Source organism: Camelus dromedarius, chromosome 26, assembly GCF_036321535.1.
Source record: "Camelus dromedarius isolate mCamDro1 chromosome 26, mCamDro1.pat, whole genome shotgun sequence".
NCBI lineage: Eukaryota > Metazoa > Chordata > Mammalia > Artiodactyla > Camelidae > Camelus > Camelus dromedarius.
In genome coordinates, this window is record NC_087461.1 from 17,755,030 (window position 1) to 17,776,542 (window position 21,513).

The window sequence follows — 21,513 nt, forward strand, 5'->3', positions numbered from 1 at the left end:
TTGCATCTTTAATTTTTTAAAACCATGTTGCTCTGATCACCCCCACTGTAAACATTAAAAGCAGGGGCTTGTTATGCATCCTTGAATTCTAGGCACACGGGATGTCATTTTTATTTCCTGATATTTAGACAGGTTTACAGAGGCATCGTCCATGTTATGGTTGGAGAAGATGCACCTGAGGCTGAGACGGAGGTTGCTGGTTTGATGGTGGATTGGATGGTGTGTAGCTGGGTCTGCTGATGAGTTGACTCCTTAAGCTTCTTTTGTCCTTTTGGGAGGAACGGCTGGTTGGAGACGGGGAAAGAGGACACTGCAGACTCTGACTCGTGTTTGCACGTGTGAACAAGGATGGGGGCACTGAGAGAAGAAAGCAACGCACTTGAGTCAACCCTGGAAGCCCACCGCTGCCTTGGAAGCAATTGCAAAATTGCTCACCAAGTGTGGTCCAAGTAACTTAAACCTTTTGTCATTTCTGGAAACTTGGATTTTCAGCACTATTCCATTTCCCAGTATTATGGGTTCAATTGTGTCCCCCTAAAATTCATGTGTTGAAGTCCTAGCCCACAGTACCTTAGAATTACTTGAAGTAAGTAGATATATTAAAGATGAGGTCCTGTAATATGACTAGTGTCCTTATAAAAAGGGAAAATTTGAAGACACACCCACAAACACAGGGAAGAATGCCACTGGAGGTGATGCTTCTATAGGCCAATGAACACCAAAAAGTGCCAGCAACCTATGAGGCACTAGGAGAGAGTCATGGAACAGATTCTCCCTCAGAGCTCTGAGAAGGAAGCAACCCTTCTGAGAACTTGATCTCAGACTTTCATCTTCCAGGGCTGTGAAGCAATACACTGCTGTCGTTTAAGTCACCCAGCTGGTGGTAGCTTGTGTTGGCAGCCCTAGCGAACCTATACAGCAGGTGTTAAGATTTCAATCATCCAGTACAAATCACGGGCTCACTCTTCTTCCAGTGATGCACAAGGGCATGTGTATCTGAATATTGACACTTCAGAAAGCACTGTTTTACCTTTGAAAACAAACCAAATATTTTGCCAGTTCCTGCCCAAAAGAGTCTTCAAAGTTAATGGGACCTCAGTGATCACCTTAGGTCCAAACCCTCATTTTAAAGATGGTATGAGGACCAGGAGTGGGATGCGACCTGCCCACGGTCAGCTAGCTTGCTGGAGACAGACCTGAGGGTTCTGGCTTCCAGCTCCCAAGTTTGAGATTTTTCCACTAGATTGCACTCTGACCCACGGAAAGCTTATGCACACAAATAAAAAGAGATGTGCGCTCTTCCTGTGAGATGTAGCTGTTCACAAAGTGGCAGGAATCCCACCCAAGGCCCTGGAGAAACTACCACTTCAATTGTAGAGGTTAAAAAACAAAAGCAGCAAAATGCTCCGATATTCCCAGTCCAACAGAGTCCAAAGGAAAATAGACGAGGCCAAACATCTAATTATGTCTCTGAATCTTTGCTGAATCCTACTGGGTACGTGGCATTCCTGTTTCAACATTTTTTGGGGATTCCAATATGGAATTCAACATATTGGGTACATTTCATTTCAGACCTGCAGCAAATCAGATGTGCCAAACCACACAGCTCCACCTCAAGATAATTTTCCCCAGTGGGAGAAAATGTAATACGGCAGCAGCCAAAATGTGTGCTTTTGTTGAAAACACATTCCCAGCCTGAGTCTTAAGCCACTGTCATCTCCCCCTCCCTCCCTCTTCCCCACTCTCTCTGAATCCTTTCCAGCTCTTTGATTCTACCAGAAGAAGAAAGGAGACTTTCGTGCCAAAAGCTAGATGATGGATCAATTGGCCTTGGAACCAAGTTCGGTTAATTCATGCCTGTGAGGGAGTGAACCGGAGGAGCAGAGATAGCTGTTGGAAAAAGGCTTTTCATCCTAAAGGAGAGAAAAGCAAGTGTAAGAGTAAGTTTTACTTTTTCAGTCTCTACAACCTTGATATGCCTCCCAGTCTAGGGAAAAAATGCATTTTTGGATCATAGATGCCAACTTTTTAGTGCTCTGATAGCAAATTCAATTGGTTCATTGTTCATTATTTGGCAGACAAATAGTTACATTAATCACTCTAAAATGGGATTCTCAGAAAGAAAAAATATTGTCCTAATTACAAAGGCGGGGAAGGGCCTTTTCAAAAAGCATAATGGTTAGGAAAAGAGCTGACGGTGGCTTTTCAAAGCTGTTAATATAGCCAGTCTATAGAGCATCTACATAAATTATATCCAGAGTAATTATTTCACTGTGAGCCGGTAACCTCGGGTGATAGCATATTATAAATGTTTTATTAGCAATTTCATATTTATTATTTTGCCTGTCTTTGTGTTTCCCTCTGAAATGAAATGGTGGTAAATTGGCACAAATTAGCACATATTTGAAACATACCTGCTTAAGCTTGTATCACTATCCAGGTAAACGCCTCTAGCAAATACTTTTGTGGCACCAGGACCAGAGTGAGGAGTGAAATCTCTGGGGACCTGCTTTCGTCCCTGGGTCGTGGATCAAGCCAGCCCCTGCCCTGGGGCGGAATCCACAGCTCAGCTGGGGCAAAAGATGCAAAATACATATTCAACAAACAGTCACAGAGAGTCTCTTTGTAAACATGATAGTTTGATAGAAAATGTGTTTGTAAATAAATTTTCAGGAAAGAAAGTTTCCCATGCACCCCCAAACCTGGATGTTCAATACATCTGAAATGTTTGGAACTACATCCTTCAAAAGGATTTTAGACGTCAGCCTGAAAGTAGGGGCCAGCAGACAGATAATTCACCACAATCATTTTAGGGCGGAATTGAACAAAAAGCTAGAAGACTGCTGTTCAAGACGTGAGTGGTCAGTGGATGGGGCAGAAGGAAAGAAGGAGAGAGACCATCCAAAATATTGAACTTGAGGCCCAGATAAATAACAGGAGGAAAAAAGGTTATAGGAGTGAGATGTTCTTAAGAAACAGAAGTGGACAACGGCACTATGATTTGAAGCTGAGGAGAGATGGACATGGAATGTGTGTCATCATATAATACTCACTCAGCAGTGCGGTCCCTGTGTCACCCAGGTTTCTGAATTTGACCTATTCCACTTCCATTCAGGACAAATGGCATAAAGTGGTTTTAAAACCCCATAGTAAAATCCAGGCTTAGAAAGAAATGAATGGGGTGGTAATTCACTCACATAAAAATTTATGCTAAGGTTCCTTCAATTATGGAAGCTAAATCTTAACTGTTAAGATTTATAATCTTCCTCTTAAGAGCTAAAAGAAAAATCTCCAGTTGGTAGGAGTATTCAGAGCCTAGACCTCAATACTTCCAGTTAATCATCCATGTCGGGAAAAGAAAATAGTGTTTCCACAACAGGCAGTTTTCACAAGTGTGTTTTTAGCGGGAGCATGGCTGACTTCGTGTTTCAGGTGTACAGCAAAGCGAGGGGGTGGTCAGAAGTTAGAAGAGGGCGGCGGTGAGGCGTAACTAAGATTGCAGGTGTCACTGTCCTTCCGCAGGTCCGCCGAGTTTAGATCCTCTGAGTAATCTCTGAAGCCCATCATTTTGTTTTTCAGAAATTGTGCTTTGAGGTGTGACAAGTAACCTGCAAGGGCTTTCTGTGAAACTCACTGGCTGGGCCAGGGAAGGGGGAGCTACCAGGAAACGGATCTCTGTGAACGTTTCCCAGGGAAAGCACATCAGCCCGGGGATTCACACCTCTCCTGAAAGCAAACACGTTTGCTTTCCACATCATCCGAATGTTTGCGGCTTTGTTGCCAAACCTGACAGGCTCAGCGTGGGCCAGCGAGTCAGGCTCCAGCCCGGCCGCGTGGGTTGTGTGATCCGAAGTTCAGGGGCCCTCGTCCACATAAATCACGCCAGTTCCGCACTTGGTGGAGGAAATTAGCTCAGAGAAATGCCACGTGTGATCAAAAGTGAAACAGATTGACATTCCAATAAAAATCAGCTCTTCTACCCTCTGCACTCCCCCCGGGCCCCTGGAGGGGTATATATTCCAGAAATAGCATTGCAGTCACATCATCATCTTGGTTCAGCCCTGCCAGACCCGGGCTCTGCTCCCCGACCGCTGCCAGGGCGGCCACGTGATGTGGCTTGTTATTATTACCGATGGTGACAGATCATTACCAGGGGAATGTTTTCACGGAACGCACAGCCTTGAAAACACAAAGGGAAACAAACTCATCAAATGATGTAAAAAGCGTGAGCCTCAGGCAGCAGGATGTGACACTGACCCTGTTCAGCACAGGAGCAGACGGCAAGGATGGGGACAGAGGAGGTTTTCACTTGCCATTAGGAGATCTGGATTCCACCCCTTTTTAACGCCGATTCATCCCGTGGTCCAGGGCTCATTGCTGTGTGGCTCTGTCCAAGTGTCCTGCAGGCGTTAAGGGTAGAAGAGCTGTTTGATATTTGGAGATAAGAGGTCATGGAGTCACACAGGGCCATCTCTGGGTTTCTCAAAGAAGAGTTGCCCATGTGGAAAAAGTACAGTTTCCTGACAGGACGCAGGCTGCCCTGCTTCCCACATCCTGCCTGTGACACTCATGGTCACGTGCTCTCTTCTTCCTGCCCCTGTGATTAAATGGCCGAGAAGGGGTGAAGAGGGCAGGCAGGGGATCACATCTTCGAGAAACTTTGCACTAGTATTTGAGGTGAGAGTCCAAATCCAGGCAGATAGCTCAGGATGTAAGATGTCTACCTACTTCAACTACGGGTCCAGGAAAGGGGGTCTGGCAAAGCCCTTTAACTGATGCTGGGAGGAAAGGTGGAGGGAGGGGAATCAGGGAAACATTTCTGATTTATGTGTTCAAAAGCACTCTTGTTAATGTAAAACAAAAACAAAAACAAACTATGTGACAGACCTTTAGTTTATGCCTCTGCCTTGGAATCCCGTCCCCTTTCAATCTAGTTGAATGTCCCCTCCTCCTATTGTAAGCTGTTCTTTACATTATTTTACAGAAGTAAGGTGTGCTGATTATTAGAGGTATAAACCACGTGACGTGAAGGATAGAACTGAAGATCTCTGGTCACACCTCCCAACTTATCCCTCCTTTAGCCGAAGGTAGACTACTGCAGTGGCATGTCAGTGACATCAGAAATATGTTTGTGTTCATGCCCCTAGTGGGCGAGCTTTTTAAAAAACCATTATTGGGATCATAGTGTAAGCTTGGGGTGGCGCTGCACTGTCTTGTGCATCCGGATTCTGTCTTTCCCTTAGTGGCATATGAGACATCTTTCCATCTGTTTATCTTTATTCCTTTAACATCCGGATCTAGCCCTGGCTCTTCCATGCACTTTTTTTTCCTGCCAACTCCAGCCCTTCTTTTTGTGAAACAAGAGGTGCACTAGCACCGAGGGTCCCATGAGCATCTGGGCTCATGCAAAGCACTTTGCACTTGTCGCCTTAAATCTTCACAACTGCCTTGCAGCGTTGACATTATGAGGCCCATTTTGAGGAGGAAACTGAAGCTAAATGAAATTCATCACCCCGCCCACAGTCAGGCAGCTCTTTAGTTCATGGAAGAGCCAGATCCTGACCCATGGCCTTCCCATCACCAGTGCCATGCTTTCACTCTTCCACTCCACCCACTCATTGAGTGAATGGTTTTCGAGTACCTACTGTGTTTCTGTGCATTATTCTGGGTGCTAGGATTCGAGGGTGGGCAAAAGCACTTCTCCTGACCTTGTGTTACTTCCTTATTTCCCGCCTTGTACTGTGTCCAGCCCTGTTGATAGAGTGCAGTTGGCCATTGGCACAGATATAATGAAGGTTTTCTATTGAACCAAACCAAGACTCAGTGGAAATGCAAGACATCTTGCCTTACCGAGAGACCCTGAAGGGGGAAAAATGCACTATTTTTTTAAAAAGCCAAAATGCCATGTTTACCTCATGTGTTTAAAAGTCACTGGAAAAAAGCAACCAATAACCCTCTTCTTCATCATATTTGTATCAGTCTGCTCGGGCTGCTGTAACAAAATTCCACCGATAGGGAGGCATAAACAGCAGGCACTTGTTTCTCACAGGCCTGGAGGCTGGACGTCCAAGGTCAAAGTGTCCAAGGATTTGGTTCTTGGTGAGAACCCTCTTGCTGGCTTTCAGAGGGTCACCTCCCGGCTGGGTCCTCACACAGTCTCACCCTCTTCCTTTTCTTAAAAGCTTCTAATCACCTCCCAGCATCCCCATCTCCAAATACCGTTGCATTGGGGGTTAAGGTTTCAACATAAGAATTTAGTGGGAAATGGAGAGTGAGTCAGGCCCTAACAATAGTCTTCTCTGATCTAATCCTTACGATAAAACTATTCACTATTTAAAAAAAAAAGCAGATCTTCACATAGTTAGGCAAGTAAAATCTAAAAACATTTTTGTGTGTGTTCTCAGGTGCTCTTTCCAGTTAAAAGCTACGCAGAGATGCATGTCCCAGACACGTACCTCAGGCAACCAGAGGTACACGATCGGTTCAGGTCTGTTGCCTTTTGGAAGCTTGTGGAATCCTGCCGCTGTCAGAAAGTGAGATGGATGTAAGAAGCGAAAATGATTCCATTTAGAAAATGTAAATGAATCAGAGTAGACACATTTCAATTATGTATAAATATTGGGTCCATGGAAATTACATCTCAGGGTGAGGGGCCAAGGATGACTAATAGGAGAAAATACAAAAGATGTATAGTGTAAACCTTGACGAGTTGCGGTCAGAGGGGAACGATCTTGACTTAATACTCAGCCAACATGTGAATGGAAGCATTGATCTTTGGAAGCACATGCTTTTTAAACTGTTTCAGTTCAAAAAGTTAAAATTTACAGCCCAAGTTTTGTTTTGCTGCATCACATGTTGACTGAGTATCTCAGGACGTCCCCTTTATTTATGAACCTTCACAAATGGCCCTGTTACAAAGGACAATTTCTACTAAAAATACCTTTTTTCTAAAGGTTTTCCTTCCACTTAGAGTCTTTTAAAGTAGACATGCTGTCTGAAACCGCTCTGCTTGGTACCTATAACATAAAAGCCTCCTAAACAAGAGAACCTGTATCGAGACACCTGTGGCCCTTTGAGCATCTTCCCTGTGTTGTTTGTCCTGCTGGAGTTGAAGAGCCTGACTCTGGAGCAGCTGCAGGGATTCAGTGAGATGACATCCAGGAAATACCAGAACTGTGGCCGCGTCGCATTCTGCCCTGTTGTTGCTCTGATTAGTACCATTGGTTTAACTATTTTACTGCTAGAATGTCTCTTGCACAGTCTAGGAGACCAGTCAATTGACTGCTCATGCTCTTCCATGGATGAGCTAAAATAATAACAGCTAAATAACACAGAGAAAAAAATAACCAATGTCTGCAGCTGAGTGATGAGGGCTGGTGTTGGGGACTTAGGTGTGTGAACTCAGGCAAGTTCCTTAAACTTCCTACGATGTAGTTGGCTCACCTGTAAGATGAGGGAGAGAATACCTACCTCACTGTGGAGATTAAATGCCATTTACGCCAAATGTATGGTCGGTGCTATTACAGTTCAAACCTAACTGTGTTGTCATTTTAAATCAAGGGCGCACTGCATGACCTGGGATGTCCACCAGGTGGTGCTAAAAACAGCGCCCAGAGAGGAAGCGGTCGTCTTGGAGACCTGGCCTCTCACAGGGCTTCAGGAAGGAAGGCTTCTGATAAACACTCCAAGCCACGCTCCTTGCCTCGCTTGGGAACTTTCATCTGCTCTTGAAGTTCTCAAACACTTTTGCCCTACTCTGCCTTCAGAGTAAGATCCTCATCAGCCAACAAACAATTATTGAGTGCCTCTGGTATGCACGGGGCTGGCTCTACAGAGATGCACTGATTGCAGCCCCTGCCCGATCGTGAACTCCACTTCCAGCACTTTGATCCAGAACATAGATTCTGCCTGGGAGACATCACACCTGTCGGTAGTTGATCACGAGCGTGGAGCCCACGGCTCAGGACTGGGTTAGAAGAGCTGTGAGCCGAACAGAAGCTCTGGGATGGGGATGCCCGGCAAGAAGAGAGGGCCTCAGGGTCCCCAGGAAAGTTCAAGGGACCCATGCTCAAAACCAGGATAGGGTTGTGTCCAAAGAGCCAGAAGCAGGAAGAGACAAAGCAAGAAAGTCACCAAGATGACACAAAAATGCCCCTAGACTTGGAACAGGAAGACGCCCCTTGACAGTTGCCTGGAGACAGACGGGGAGACGTGCCAGGGGAGATGGCGAGACACAGGCATCTTCTCAAGGAGTTGGGGCAGGTAGGGGATAACCAGAGGGGCTCCAGGTGCCTGGGGAGGAGGGCTCTGGGCTTTTACTTTTGATAGTTAGTTTTTTTAACCTTGGGAGAAAGAGATCTGACAGTGCGTCCAGGTGGAGGGGACGCAGCCAGCAGGGAGGGACAGGTTGACTTTAAGCACACATGGGAGAGATTGGCTTCCCGCTTCCCTTGTCTCAGACAAGCATGAGCCCTAGACGACTCCCTGCCCTGCCCATCCTCAAAACTGTCGCCCACGCAGCTGCATGGGGTAAAAGGGGCCACTGTATGTCAGGATCCTGCCAGTGCCAGCCAAAAACTTCCATTCCCCAATTTCAGCTTCTCAGCTATTGGAACCACAAAGGGAGGACATGTACAGGCTACGTGCCTTTAAGTAACTTTCTTTGAAAGGAAAACCAGCCTTACAATCTTACGTCACCAGACAGATGCATCTGATAAAATGCAAATCAGCCCGTTCAAAGCAGTCGGTCAGGAGTGTGCGGCTGACTTGCAAATGGCCGGTGCCTTCTTCCTCCGTCTTCTGATGGAGGCTGTTTCTAGTTCCATTTTTGAACACTGGGTCATGTGCTTCTGGTCCAGGCTTCTTCCAAACATAAAGTTAATGCTTGAACAATAAATCATTTATAATTGGACTGGCTAATTATAATAGAGAATTCGTTTGCATGTGAAGACATTCAGGCATAGAGAAAATGAAAGCCTCTATGTTTCCATCTCGCAAATTGCAGGAAACGTATTCAGGTGACTTCGTTAAGGCCCAGGCCGTGTTTATTTTAGGTATTTTAGCACTCAACAGAAAGCCACAGTTTTCTAATTTGTGAATATCGTAAACCTGGTGGCCATGAAGCCCATGACAGGCTTGGTTGCGCCCCAGCAATGGAAGGGAAGTGGTAACTTGATTGCCTCGATGCAGATATATCTTGAATATCTTTATACATGTTTCCAATAGCCCCCATGCCCTGCATCTAGATTCTTTGATTGTCAGTCCCACAGGCACTTAAGAAATGTCTTTGAATTGAGTGACACAAACAAGCAGAGAGCAAAGTCCACTACCCTCCCTGATCTAATGAATAGTCAGGGAACAGATTCTTGCTGGTCATTCCAGACATGATAGCACGCAGGGGTCAGCCTGTGACAGAGGACCAGGCATCCGTCTGGGCATGACATTGAAGTTCCTTGATTAGTCATGACGCTTGCCTGGTTCAGAGATTGTTCAGAACCTCTGCTTTCCTTTGTGTGCCCTTCCCCGTACAGGACAGAGGAAGAGCTGAAATCAAATTGGTCATTTGGTTTCCTCGGCTAGTCTGCAGGTTGAGAGATTTGCTGGTAGGAGAGCCTGCGGCGCTGGGCCAGAAGGAGCTGCTGCCGTCTGTCTGTCTCCTCCACCCCACTGCCCGCCCCTCCTGCATCTCTGCTCCCCCAAGGGCTGCTGTCTGCCTGTCTGACACCCGCATGCTGGCAGCGATATGCCCCGATGTGTTCAAACGCTCAGCGATTTTAATTAACCGATCGCTGTTCCAGGAACCAACATCAAATACTCTTGTGATCTTTCATGATGAAGCAGGAACCACTGGGTAGAGGAGACAGGAAATGGCCCTGCCCCCAGCTCCTGCTGGTTACACTGAGCTGGGGCCAGAAACACCCCATAAACCCTCAGGCTGTCATTTATTAGAAATAATGTCATTGGGGAGTTGCCATGGTGCGGTGGCCTCCAGCTGAGCCCAGGCTCCCAGGGAGGAAGGGGGGAAATTGCCTGCCGGCTCCGGCTGATTGACCGTTAACCTTGGTCCCCACAGTACAGATAAAGCCCAACAAAAGGGAAGTTGATGACGATTTTATTAAAAAGGCGATTCCGATGAGGTTTCTTTTTAACTCGATGGAATGAATGTTGCTAAAGGGTTGGGGGCAGAGAAATGAAATCAGAAGCTGAATAAATGACTTAATTGCTTTGCCATAGCCACGCATTTTTTAAAAATGAGAGGCATGGCAGGGAAGATTGCATCACCGAGATTTTAAATCCTTGGTTACTGCGAGCAAACACAGCCACAACCCTGGACGGAAAGCTCGTCCAAGTTGAAATGAAGGTGATACTGGTTTTATTACAGACAGGTCGCGGGAGGGCTCGCGAGGCAGACAGCTTATGAATTCCTTTGGCCTGATGTCGTTTTGAAGAGACGTGTGGCCAGGCATTGTGAGCCACAGGACACAGATTCAGATCAAACCAAGCCTGTGGCTCTGCTTCTCAGCTGCTCTGGAGGGCCTGTTGCCTGACGACCCACGCTCTGGTGTGTGCAGAGGAGCAGCATCTTCCCAATTAGATTAAGTGAACGCTCTTCCTCCCGTACCATGACCTTCACCCTGGACGTACAGAAAGTGCAGAACTTGAAGTGATTTGTGGGGCCAAGTGGACTCTGGCCCCTCTGGAGAGTGAAACCCTGCCTGCCACCCCCGAGGTGCCCAAACTTAGGTAAGTCAGTGTCTGTGAGTTTCAGGTTCATGATCTCTAAAATCAACACCTACACTATTCGTTGTCTACTGCTGTCCAACAAATTGCCCCAAACGTAGGTATTTAAAACCACAGACATGTGCAGTGTCACACATTTTCTGAGGGCTGGGCATCCGAGAGCAGCTGGGCTGTTTCAGCACCACCCACGAGGCAGGTGTCAGCTGGAGCTGCCATCCTTTGAAGACTCGACCGGGGCTGAAGGATCCGTTCTGGCCGAGAGGCTCCCTCACGAGGCTGTGGGCCCAAGGCCTCCATTCCTCCCTCCGTGGGCCCCTCCTCAGACTCTTTGACATCTTCCCGATGTGGCAGCTCGCTTCCCCCAGAGTCAGTGATCCTGGGGACAGCGAGGCAGATGCCACCGTGTCTTTATGGTGTAGCCTTGGAGGTGACTTAGCATCGCTGCTGCTGTCTCACCGGGGCCATGATGGGGGCTGCTCACACACCCGCTGAAGGATGCGGGGAGGTGAGTGACCACCTGTGCGCAGGGATGGCAGCTGGTAGAGGCTCCTAATAGAAGTGAGAGAGAACTGATGGAGATATAGATACAAAAAGGGTCAGAGAAAAGCAGCGCTCATGCATTCAACAAAGACTTATAGCTTCTCCCACATGCCAGACACTGCTCTAGTTATTGGTTTATACTAGGACATAGAACCAAGGTCGCTGCTCATCCAGCTGACACTCCTGGGAGGGAGACCATTAAAACAGACTGAGTAAGTCAGTAGATTACACAGCCTCTTAGAAACAAGGAGGGAAGCACAGATTGTGGCATTAAGAATGCAGGTGTAGATGATGCAGATAGAAATATAAAATACGGGGTCAGGCCTAGCCTTGGGAGAAGATGGAGAAAGAGGGGGTGGTGGACACTAGCTGAGCAAATGCTTGGAGGAAGCAACCCAGGCTCGGGAAGCGGCAGGCTGTGGGCCCGAAGGCGAGCTCACACCGCCCAGGTGGGAAGGAGCCCTGAGGCTTGGGGTGGGTGGACTAGGAGGCCCCTGAGGCTTGGATATGACTTGGGCGAGAAAGTCAGAGAGAGAGAGACCCCAGGTGGGGGGACAAGGTCACATGGGACCTTGGTTGGTGGCAGTATCACAAGCTCCAGGGAGGGAAACTGACCAGGTCCCGCTGCGGAGATACGACACCCCGGCTTCCCCAGCCCACCCACCCAGTGATGGGCAGAGAAGGGCTCTGACGCACACGCTCACCGGGGAGACACGGGCTCCCCTGCAGGGATTCCAGAGACGTGCCCAGCCTCCTGAGACCACACCCAGCCTCCCCACCAACCTGTCTTCCGTCTCTGTCACCAGGAGGCCGACTCGCAGGGCAGCCTGGTGGCTCTCCCAGCCTCCTGCACGCCTTCCTGATTTTTTCTCATGGGCAGATCCTCTGCTGAAATCCTTCCTTGATTCTTTTCTGTTTTAATTGAAGTAGAGTTGATTTATAATGTTGTGTTAGTCTCTGGTGTACAGCATAGTGATTCAGGTATAAATTTTTTTTTCAGATTTTTTTCCTTATAGGTTATTACAGGATGTTGGATACAGTTCCCTGTGCTCTACAGTAGGACCTTATTGTTTATCTATTTTATACATAGTAGTGTGTATCTGCTCTCCCTTCCCCTTTGGTAACCATAAGTTTGTTTTCTAGGTCTGTGAGACTACTTCTGTTTTGTAAATAAGTTCATTTGTGTCCTTTTTTTGGATTCCACAGATAAATGCTCTCACATGGTATTTGTCTTTCTCTGTCGAACTCACTTCACTCAGTATGACCATCTCTGGACCTAAAATCCTTCCTCATTTGATTCCACCTTGGTGTCTGCATCTCAGGGCACAGATTAACACCCCCAGGCCCAGAAGGTAAGGAGATCGGCTTTTGCATCAAATGAAGAGGCGGCTGTTGCTGCTCTGGGCTTGAGGCTGAGGAACTGTCTGAAACTGCCAGCTTTATCAAAGTGAGAGAAGGCAGAGCAGAGCGTAGAAAGACCATTTAGACTTTCAACCTCAGAATTGAAATATTTGTGAAGACACAGACACATATGAGCATTCCACAGAAAGTAAAGCAGGAAAGAAGAATCCATTCCTTCTGCTCACCCCACCACCCCTTCCTTCTCCCAGCTCTCCGCATGTCATTACCCCAATTAGCCTCTAGATGGCAGTCAAGGAAAGGAAAGACAAAATCCCCCCTTTAACAGGGAGCCCAGAAGAAACACAAAAGCGCCAGATTCAAGCTACAAGAACAAATCATTAAAAAAAAAAAAAAAAGGCATCATAAGAGCAAATAAGCAAAATATGAATTAAAAAAGAAGATAGGGAATTCTTGCATATAAATACATAACCAATCCTTTAAGAGAAATCCCTTTCAAATTTTACTTAAAATTCTGAAACCATATCAAATTCATATCTTGCTCAGGATACGTTTTTGGTAGAACACAATGGCTACAACACCATTTTTATGCAGTAAGTGCTCCTGTCCTAGGGAACTTCTTAAGTCCCTCTAAATTCTAAAACTCCCGACTCCTGGAGAGTGGTGCAAATTCAGCTTTTGCAACCTGAATATTTGCTGATGGATTTTGACCTAGTGTTCATTTTGATGGTTCTGCTCTGCCGAGCAGTTCCTAACCCTTTGGAACTAATATCTGAAATCAGTCGGGGATATTTCCTGGAGCTGTCCATTAGTGGAAGACCCCTGCATGGGTGGGTGTCCCCTCGCCTGGGCTACAGCTCCTCCCAGCACTGTTGACACCTTAAGGGCCTGGGGCCTGACACAGAGTAGGTGTTCAGCAGGTGGTAGGTGACCTGTGCATCATGGATCCTTAAATGAGGCCGCAGATCTTGTGGGATGGGCGGGGGATGCTGGCCCACTGAGGGCTTCTCCCCCAGTGCGGGCCTGTAGTCTGGTAACAGAGAGCTGGACCCCCTGTGTCCACTTCCCCAGAGAGACCTGAGGGCACAGCTTCACGACAAGGCAGTGGGGCCCAAAGTCTCTTGGAACCGATTTCCCAAAAGAAGAAGCAGACCTCACATCCAAGGTTGGCCAAAATTGAGGCCAGCCAGCTCCCCAACTTCAGTGAAGGAATCTGGTCAAACCGGGGCCAAGTATCCAAATGACAAACTTCCGATTTCATGGATGAATGTTCTCCTGGTGGTTTGACCACTTAAATCCTTATTAAAATGCAGTTCAGAGAAAAAAAATTGTACTCGACCATCCAAAGTATTTACTATGGAAAACTCTTTTTTAAAAAAACTCAGGATTTCACAAAAAGGGAAATTCATAGAGTTGGGGTGGACCCCAAGAAGTCACTTGGTCAATTCCATCCCTCCAGGCAGAGCAGCTTTTAAGCCACATCAAGAGCAAAAAACAAGCAAGAAGACTCCTTCCTTCTCATCGAACTTCCAGAGGTCTGACCGGGTCCTCTGCCTCTTCCTCTGCACCAGCAGCGTGTTGCAGTTCACGTCTGGTTGTGGATTGAGACAGCCGCACTCAGGACCCTCTGCTTGCTGGCTGTGTGATTTTGAGCAAACTGCCTACCCTCTCAGAACCTCACTTTCTCCATCTGTAAAATGACCATTAGAATATGCCCCGATTAGAGGTTTTGAGGCTTGAATTAAGAAAACTAGTGAATATAACCAAAAAAAGAAACAGACTCACAGATGCAGCAAACAAACTAGTGGTTTCCGGTGGTGAGAGGGAAGCGGGGAGGGGCGAGGTAGGGGAAGGGGATTAAAAGGTACAAACTATTAGGTATAAAATAAGCTACAAGGAACTCTTCGTGTGAGTTACTGCGCTTCAGCTACCTTGGCCATGTTGTCTCCTGCCTCAGGGCCTTTGCATCAGTTCTGTCCTTGACAGGCATGTTTCGCTTTCTTGGAGAAGCCATCCCCAACCACTGTATCTGCCTAGTCCTCTTTCCAGTGCCTCGGTCACTCTCTGTCCCTTTACCCCGGGTGCAGTTCTTCACGGCAGGCACCACAATTTCAAATCATCCTGTGTGAGTATTTCACAGGGCAGGCACCTTGTTCATTGCTGCGTCCCTAGCAAATGATAGTACATGGGACACGTGTACAGGGGATACTCATGTATTTACTGGATGAACAGTAAACTTTTACATAAAAATCTCATTTAAACAAAAGACTTTACTTCAAAAAAAATTTTTTTTTAATTATGGGACATGGGGATGAAAGTCAAGGGGTCCTTAAGCTTTGTCTGTAAGATTTAAATTTTTTCCCATTTGGCAAACCCATCCTCTCACACTACGGGGTCATAAAAGCAAGTGTGAGCCACAGATGCTGCTGGAAGCAAACATCTCTGACCTCCCTGTACGTCTTCCGGCTCCAACCCCACCTGTGTAACTGCTCATGGACCCTTTGTTTTGTTAATGCTCTGGATAGTCCTACCTTCTAGATTCTTGCCTCTGGCTTCTGTGCCCCCTCTAGCCCAGATAAGACTCCCCTTCCAGGCAGAGATGGTGTTTACAGCCCCCTAGGAGGATAGGGGTATGCTGAAATTCACTAGAGTTTCAGAAACTAGAGAGAGTTCCCCGGTCCACCCAGAAGCTTCCATGAGACCACCAGGAGAATAAATCCAGAACCTTCCAAGCTTTCTTTCCACTCATCTTCAGAAGGATTCCCAGCGCCACAGGAAGAGGAACATGGAGGGGAAATGAAAGGAATTATTTAGTTTTAAGTTTTTTCCCAAAGACCTATTAGGGTGAGCAGGTGTCCATGCTAAGAGGTCGCAGTCGTGCGAGCAGATAATAAACAGCCGGGTAGCAAGGACCCCATGTCAAAAGAAAAAGAATCTACTTGCTCAAAAGCATTAGCAAGTGATGAAGACTTGCCTGGCATTTTCGGTAGAATCCCAGAAGATGCCGATGCCTCGATCAGCTCACGTTAAACCAAAATTCCTTCCCAGATCCTTCAGCTTCAAGGGTTTTTCTTATTTCCCCATCCCTGCTACCTAGTCCACTCTCTTGATCCTGTTTTCCTCCCCCTAGTCTGGCATCTTGCCCCTCCCCAAAATGGACCTCAAAATCCTCCCCCCTCTCTTACACAGAAAGATTCAGCTTGACCCCTACTCTGGTCCTCAAACTGCAGACCCCATTCATTACAACCCGCAACACAAAATGGCCCCACAGCTCCCGCAGCACTTGCCTTTTACAGGCATCCAGCTGATGGGATTTTTTTATTTGAGTTTATCGCTTACCGCCTCCACCTATGGAAACATCAGTATATGCCTTCCAGGCACAGACCATGCTCGTCCCACAACAAACCTGCCAGTGCTGCTCCCTTCACCCTGGAGGTGAGGAAAGAAAACCAAAAAGCGACGTTAACCCGGCTTATCTCAGACTGGAGAAATTGTGAGAGATTTGCATTGCCTTCTTTTACTTGTCTGTATCGTTTAAACGTTCTATAATATGAAAGGAACATCTGTTGAAAACATTTTACCTCTTTTAAAAGATTGCATTAAGTATGCAAAATTAATATATGTAATAATGTCAAGAAAGCCAACTTTTTAACGTAAAAATTATATTTTAAAGAGAAAGGGGTACACTATTTTTCCTTTGTCTCAAAGCAAAGAAGCCTAAAAGCTTCTCTATTCATTTTGTTTTTCCCTATCTGTTAACCACTTGTAGGCTCCTTTGTTTGACTTTTCTCACATCATTTTTGGGAAAATGTTATTTAAAGAGGATTCTTGTAAATGCAGTAGAAATGGCCAAGGAGCGGTCTGTGATCAGCAGGTCGCTAGTATAATCAGGAAGGTTTTGATCATTCAGGAAGGAACTTCTTGACCTTTGTTCAATTAAAACAGCTTCTCTTGTGGGGAGGGCTCTTTCCTGACGAGCATTTACATGAAGAACTGCCTGCTTAAAAAATGCAGCAACCTGTGAAACGAAATCATTAAGCGAATCACGTAATGCACCATGTCAGTGACCACAGTGAGAGGCAGGAGAGAAGCCTGCTTTGGCCAGGCGCCCCCACACCTGTGTCTGGTGACTGTGTGTCTCAGCTCGTGTGCCCTGACTTCAACACCCGGCTCACAGCCCGCACGCATCTCGTGACTGACTCCTACTTGTAATGTACAGCCTAATCCAGGATCTCCTTCGTCAGGTCTTTCCTGATTCACAGCCACCCCCAGACATGCACCCAGGGACCTCTGAATTCCTGTAATGCCTTCTGCAGGTCTATTATTACATTTTTAGCATATTAAAGTAATATTGTTTTTCCATCATCATGTTTCCTCTCTTGAAGGCAGAGTTTTGTATTCATCTTTATGTCTCCATGGCTGAGCCAAGTATACAGAAAGCATTTAATGAAGGTTTAGTTGACTAAATGCATGAACGTCAAAGAAGAGCTACAATGATGTTAAAGTTTTGGCTGAAAGATACGACTTTTCAGAGAGAAAGGAAGAATCTTTATGAGGGATGCATTCTAATGATGAGATTTAAGAGTAATGGATAAACAAGTGTCTCATAGCTCACAACTTTCCCTATCATGTGATTCTGATCTTTTTGTGTGTGTGAAGGGCCAGTTCCTGTTGTACAGAAGACAGGGTTCTGTATAGAGATTTATATAAAGAATATTGATCATTTCAAACAGTTATAATATAAAGATTATGTATTTAATTCTTGGGAGAAAAATCAAGGAAAACATTAAGAAATGTAAAAAAGGTTCTTCTTTCCTAATTAAGGGCTATCTTCAAGAAATTGAAAAAAGGAAGTCACAAAGCTACATGTGGAGGAACCAAAGAATGTCCCCAAAGCAAAGGAAATTTCAACATTATGGTATTACCCCAAGTAGAGAGAGGAATTTCTGCAGAGTTAAAGTATCTAAAAAGCAGATGTTTCTTATAGAGAAACTAAAAAAGAAGAGAAGGGACAAAATAGAAGGATAAGAAGTATCAGAAACCAAACCAAAGTGACTAAAGGAAATTACTTTCATTCAATTTTATAGAAAAAAGAATCCATTTGTTCAAAGAGAATATTAGTAGCTTCTCTGTTAAGTCTTTGAGTAAATGGAGAGGGGGGTTGTTCTCATTTTACTGCTGATTTCTTCTATACTGGCATCAACTATGATCTTCTCAACAGTGGGATACCTCATTAGTTGTATCAGTTATCTATGGCCGTGTAACAAAATGCCCCAGAACTTAGTGGGTTACTGTTCATGATTCTCTGGTTGGCAACCAGGGCTGGGCTCAGCCAGGCAGGTCTTCTGCTGGTCTCACCTGGGGTCACACAAGGTCCCTGATCACCTGATGGATTACTTGGGATGATTGATCCAAGATGGCTTCATATGTCCTGAAGTTGGTGCTGACTGCCCTTCTCCATATGTTCTTTCCTTCTTAAGGAGATCAGCTCAGCCTTCTTTACATGGAGGTCTCAGGAGGCAAGAGAGACCAAACTCCAATGCACACATGCTTTTTGAGCCAACATGTCTCATGTGTGCTAATGTCCCATGAGCCAAAGCAAGTCATATAGCCGTGCCTCTGTTTCATGGGGGCAGCAAACATACTCCATTTCTCAAAGGAAGGAGCAGAAGAGCCACATGGCACAGAGTATACATGGAGGAGGAGGAGGAATTTGTGATTGTTAAACAACCCATCTCAAACACCCTCTAGTTTATTTCCGAGGGTTCTGCAGGTGCTCAAGATGCCAGTAGAATTTATACCTTGCACTTCCAAAAGTTGGTTCAATCTACTGGAGGTGGACAAAAGAAAGCAAAATGAGCCAAGGTCTCAGACCCGTGGTCCCTCCCAAGCTCCAACCATTAAACGCCTGTGGACCCTTCAAGCAGGTTCCTGGTCCCTTTCAGAGGATCAGGTGCATCTGCCTGGCTCAGAAGTCTGACCACACTGAGCCTTACTGCTCCGCCGCCACAGGTCTGGCTGGAAGAAGACCATTCCAGGTGGGTGGCCTCACTTCCACGGCAGGAAGAGGCAGTAAGGATTCCTTTCATTAGAAGAACTAGAGAGGAGATGGGTGAGTTTTCCAAACATCCATGCTGGCAAAAGCAGGCTTGCTCCAGCCAAAGTCATTAAATTCTGGTAAATTGAATGCTTCAATCTAGGAGCTGGGACATCCCGCTTCCTGCCCAAGCAGAGCTGACAACAAACTCAGAAAAGAGCACACGCTCACGAAGCTTTGTAAAACCCCCCAAACCAGGGCTTAAGGATGTATTTTTCCCAAAGAGTCCATGAGAGAAACCCAAAGTAGACAGAAGATGCAATGCCCAGCAGGGGCAGCGAAGAGTTTCATTCTGAGTTCCAGCTGGAGGAGAGAAAAGGCAGCCACATCACTGGTGAAACTCCTGGGATTTTCTGATCTTGGGGAACACGTTGCACCTGAAACTGTCCATGTGTTCTCGTTAGCTGGCTATTGCAAAATGCTCAGAACTTAAAACGGGAAGTTCCTGTAGCTCTTTGGGTCAGAAATGGGACTGCACTGGGAATGAGTAATAACTCTCAAAGTTCTGACCTCTGGGACACTAAAGAGTCTAAGGATTGTGAAAAGGCAGCACTGGGGAAAGAGTCAGCATTTTGACCACAATGTGGGGCAAAGGCCATGGCCACGCTGAGTGAACATTGATGTCAGCTTCCCAGAGAGCAGGTGGTGACTCACCAGCACCTCTGATGAGCACAGGCCCTTCTAAAACCAACACAGTTCTGTCTTACTCATCAGGCTAAGCCTAGAAGTCAATATCATGGTGTCCAATGTGATACTGAAGATGGAGAAACACAGAGCAATGGAGAGTTGTTGGAGCATCACTTTCTGTCCCAGGCTATTCGCTCAGCTGGCAACAGGTGCCTTCAAGGATGGCTCTCATGGCTGGTTAAGTAACAAGCAAACAAGAACACCTAAATGGATGTGGTGCAACGCAAGGCTGACGTGTAGGGTGAACTCATCCCACAAACACACGAAAAGGTGGGAATGGAAAGGAAAAGTACGTCCAGTTTGTGGTTTGGGTCCAAACTAGTCCTGTGATGTTCAGAACCAGATCCTCTTTGCATCCAAAGGGAAATGAGCAGGGCTTGGAACATCATGCCAGCGACTGCTGAAAGCTGTGCCGATGTCCTGTCTGGAGAAGAGAAGGCTTAGGCGGGACAGAAGACTTAAGTTAACGTTTGAAGATCAGGGATCAATGTGAAATGATGACGGGAGGTTGTAGCTTCCTAAATTTTCTAACAATTTTTAGAACTCTCAGAAATGGGAGGGGCTGCCTGGAAAATAAAGCATTTTTGTTGGCAGTGGGGAGGGGTGTTTTAGCAGAATCTCGTGACGATTGCAAAGGCCCCATTCAATCCCAGCTGAAGCCAGAACTGGGATTCGGCCTGTGCCTTCCTGGACGTCAGGCATCACACCAAGGCTGTGGAGTATATAAATGGAATCCTCACAGCCCGGGTTTCGCGATGATTGCATGTTATAGAGGAAGAAACGGAGGGTCAGAGAGGCTAAAACACCTGCCTAAACTTGTCCAACTGTGATGTGCCTGCATTCAAACATGGTGTGCTCTCCATAGTGCTAAATGAGGCTTTAATCTCCAAGCACTTAAGAAAGGAAGGATATTTTTTTAAAAATCTTATCAAAAGTCTGCATTCCTAGGGCCATACATAAAATTCTCCCAAGCATAAAATCTAATGATTCCCCAAGCATGGCAGTGGGCCTCTCTGCTGAAAACCTATTGGTTTCATAATTAATGAAAGGAAATAGAATCAGGAAGCTCTTTCTGAAACTTCTACTAGGAACCCCAGAAATTAAACGTGGGTTATTCATACCATAAAATCAGCACAGCATATTTTCCTAAACCAGTCGTTCATATGTCAATGTTGCCAGACTTGTTTTATGTTGTCACTGCACTGTCTCTACGTCAGTCATTCTCAAAGTATGGCCTTGTGACCATTGGGTGTCCTCGAGATCCTCTTAGAAAGTCCTCAAGTCAAAGCTATTTTCATACAAATATGAGTACATGGTTTGCCTTTTTCCTCCATATCCTCTCATTCTTATCTCTCAGTGATTTTGTTTCCAGAGGGTACACGACTTACGACACCACAGAAGACTTGTGACACCACATGAAGAAGCGGATACAAGACTCCAGATGTCTTCTCTGAAGCCAGACTTTAAAGCGATTTTCAAAAATCATAAGATAATGCCACTTCTTGCAGAAATTTTTTGTTTTTCAGAAAATAGTTATTCTCATAAAAATACACCAACTTTGTAATTGTTTTATTATTATTATTCTAAGTACATTAATAAATAGGCTGAGAAATGTTTCAAACCAGTTTATTCTGGAAACTCTTCCCAAACAGTCTTGAAAATGCAGACAGACCTCCCCAGTACCGGGTGTCTGGAAGTGAAGAATGCTGTCTTCGTATTCAAGACAGCTGTGCTATGAACTTCAGATGACCTTTTAGAGAGAATTCAGCCGGTATTCGGACAGTCCTTCAAGGCTGAAGGAGAAACTTCCCACCAAAGTCTAGGCTTGTCCATCTTTATTCTCTCCTGTAAATTGGCAGCGCACTGTCGTGGGAAAAAAACTGCCATGGGGAGTTGGTAACAGCTGCGTTTACAACCAAATTAGTCATTAACTAGCTGGGCGACCATGGGCAAGTGACTTAACCTCTCTGAGTTTCAGTCACTCACATGAACAATGGGGATAAGTCCACCTCCATTGGACTGCTGTGCACAAGGAAAGAGCCCGGCACAGAGCCTGACACACAGTGCGTGTCAGCAAGATGTCACTGGGT

At 46.0% G+C, this 21,513-nt stretch overlaps 1 long non-coding RNA gene across 2 annotated transcripts; it reads left to right on the plus strand.

The window, feature by feature from the left end:
• The first annotated feature begins 7,623 nt into the window (after positions 1-7,623).
• LOC135319403 (uncharacterized) lies at positions 7,624-21,008 on the plus strand. 2 transcript variants are annotated; one of them, XR_010377954.1, is made up of 4 exons: positions 7,624-8,262; positions 10,382-10,743; positions 12,487-12,632; positions 20,796-21,008. It is a non-coding gene; the product is annotated as an uncharacterized LOC135319403 (long non-coding RNA). The 2 variants fall into 2 exon arrangements; XR_010377953.1 differs by having other exon boundaries at positions 7,624-10,743.
• Positions 21,009-21,513: the final 505 nt, after the last annotated feature.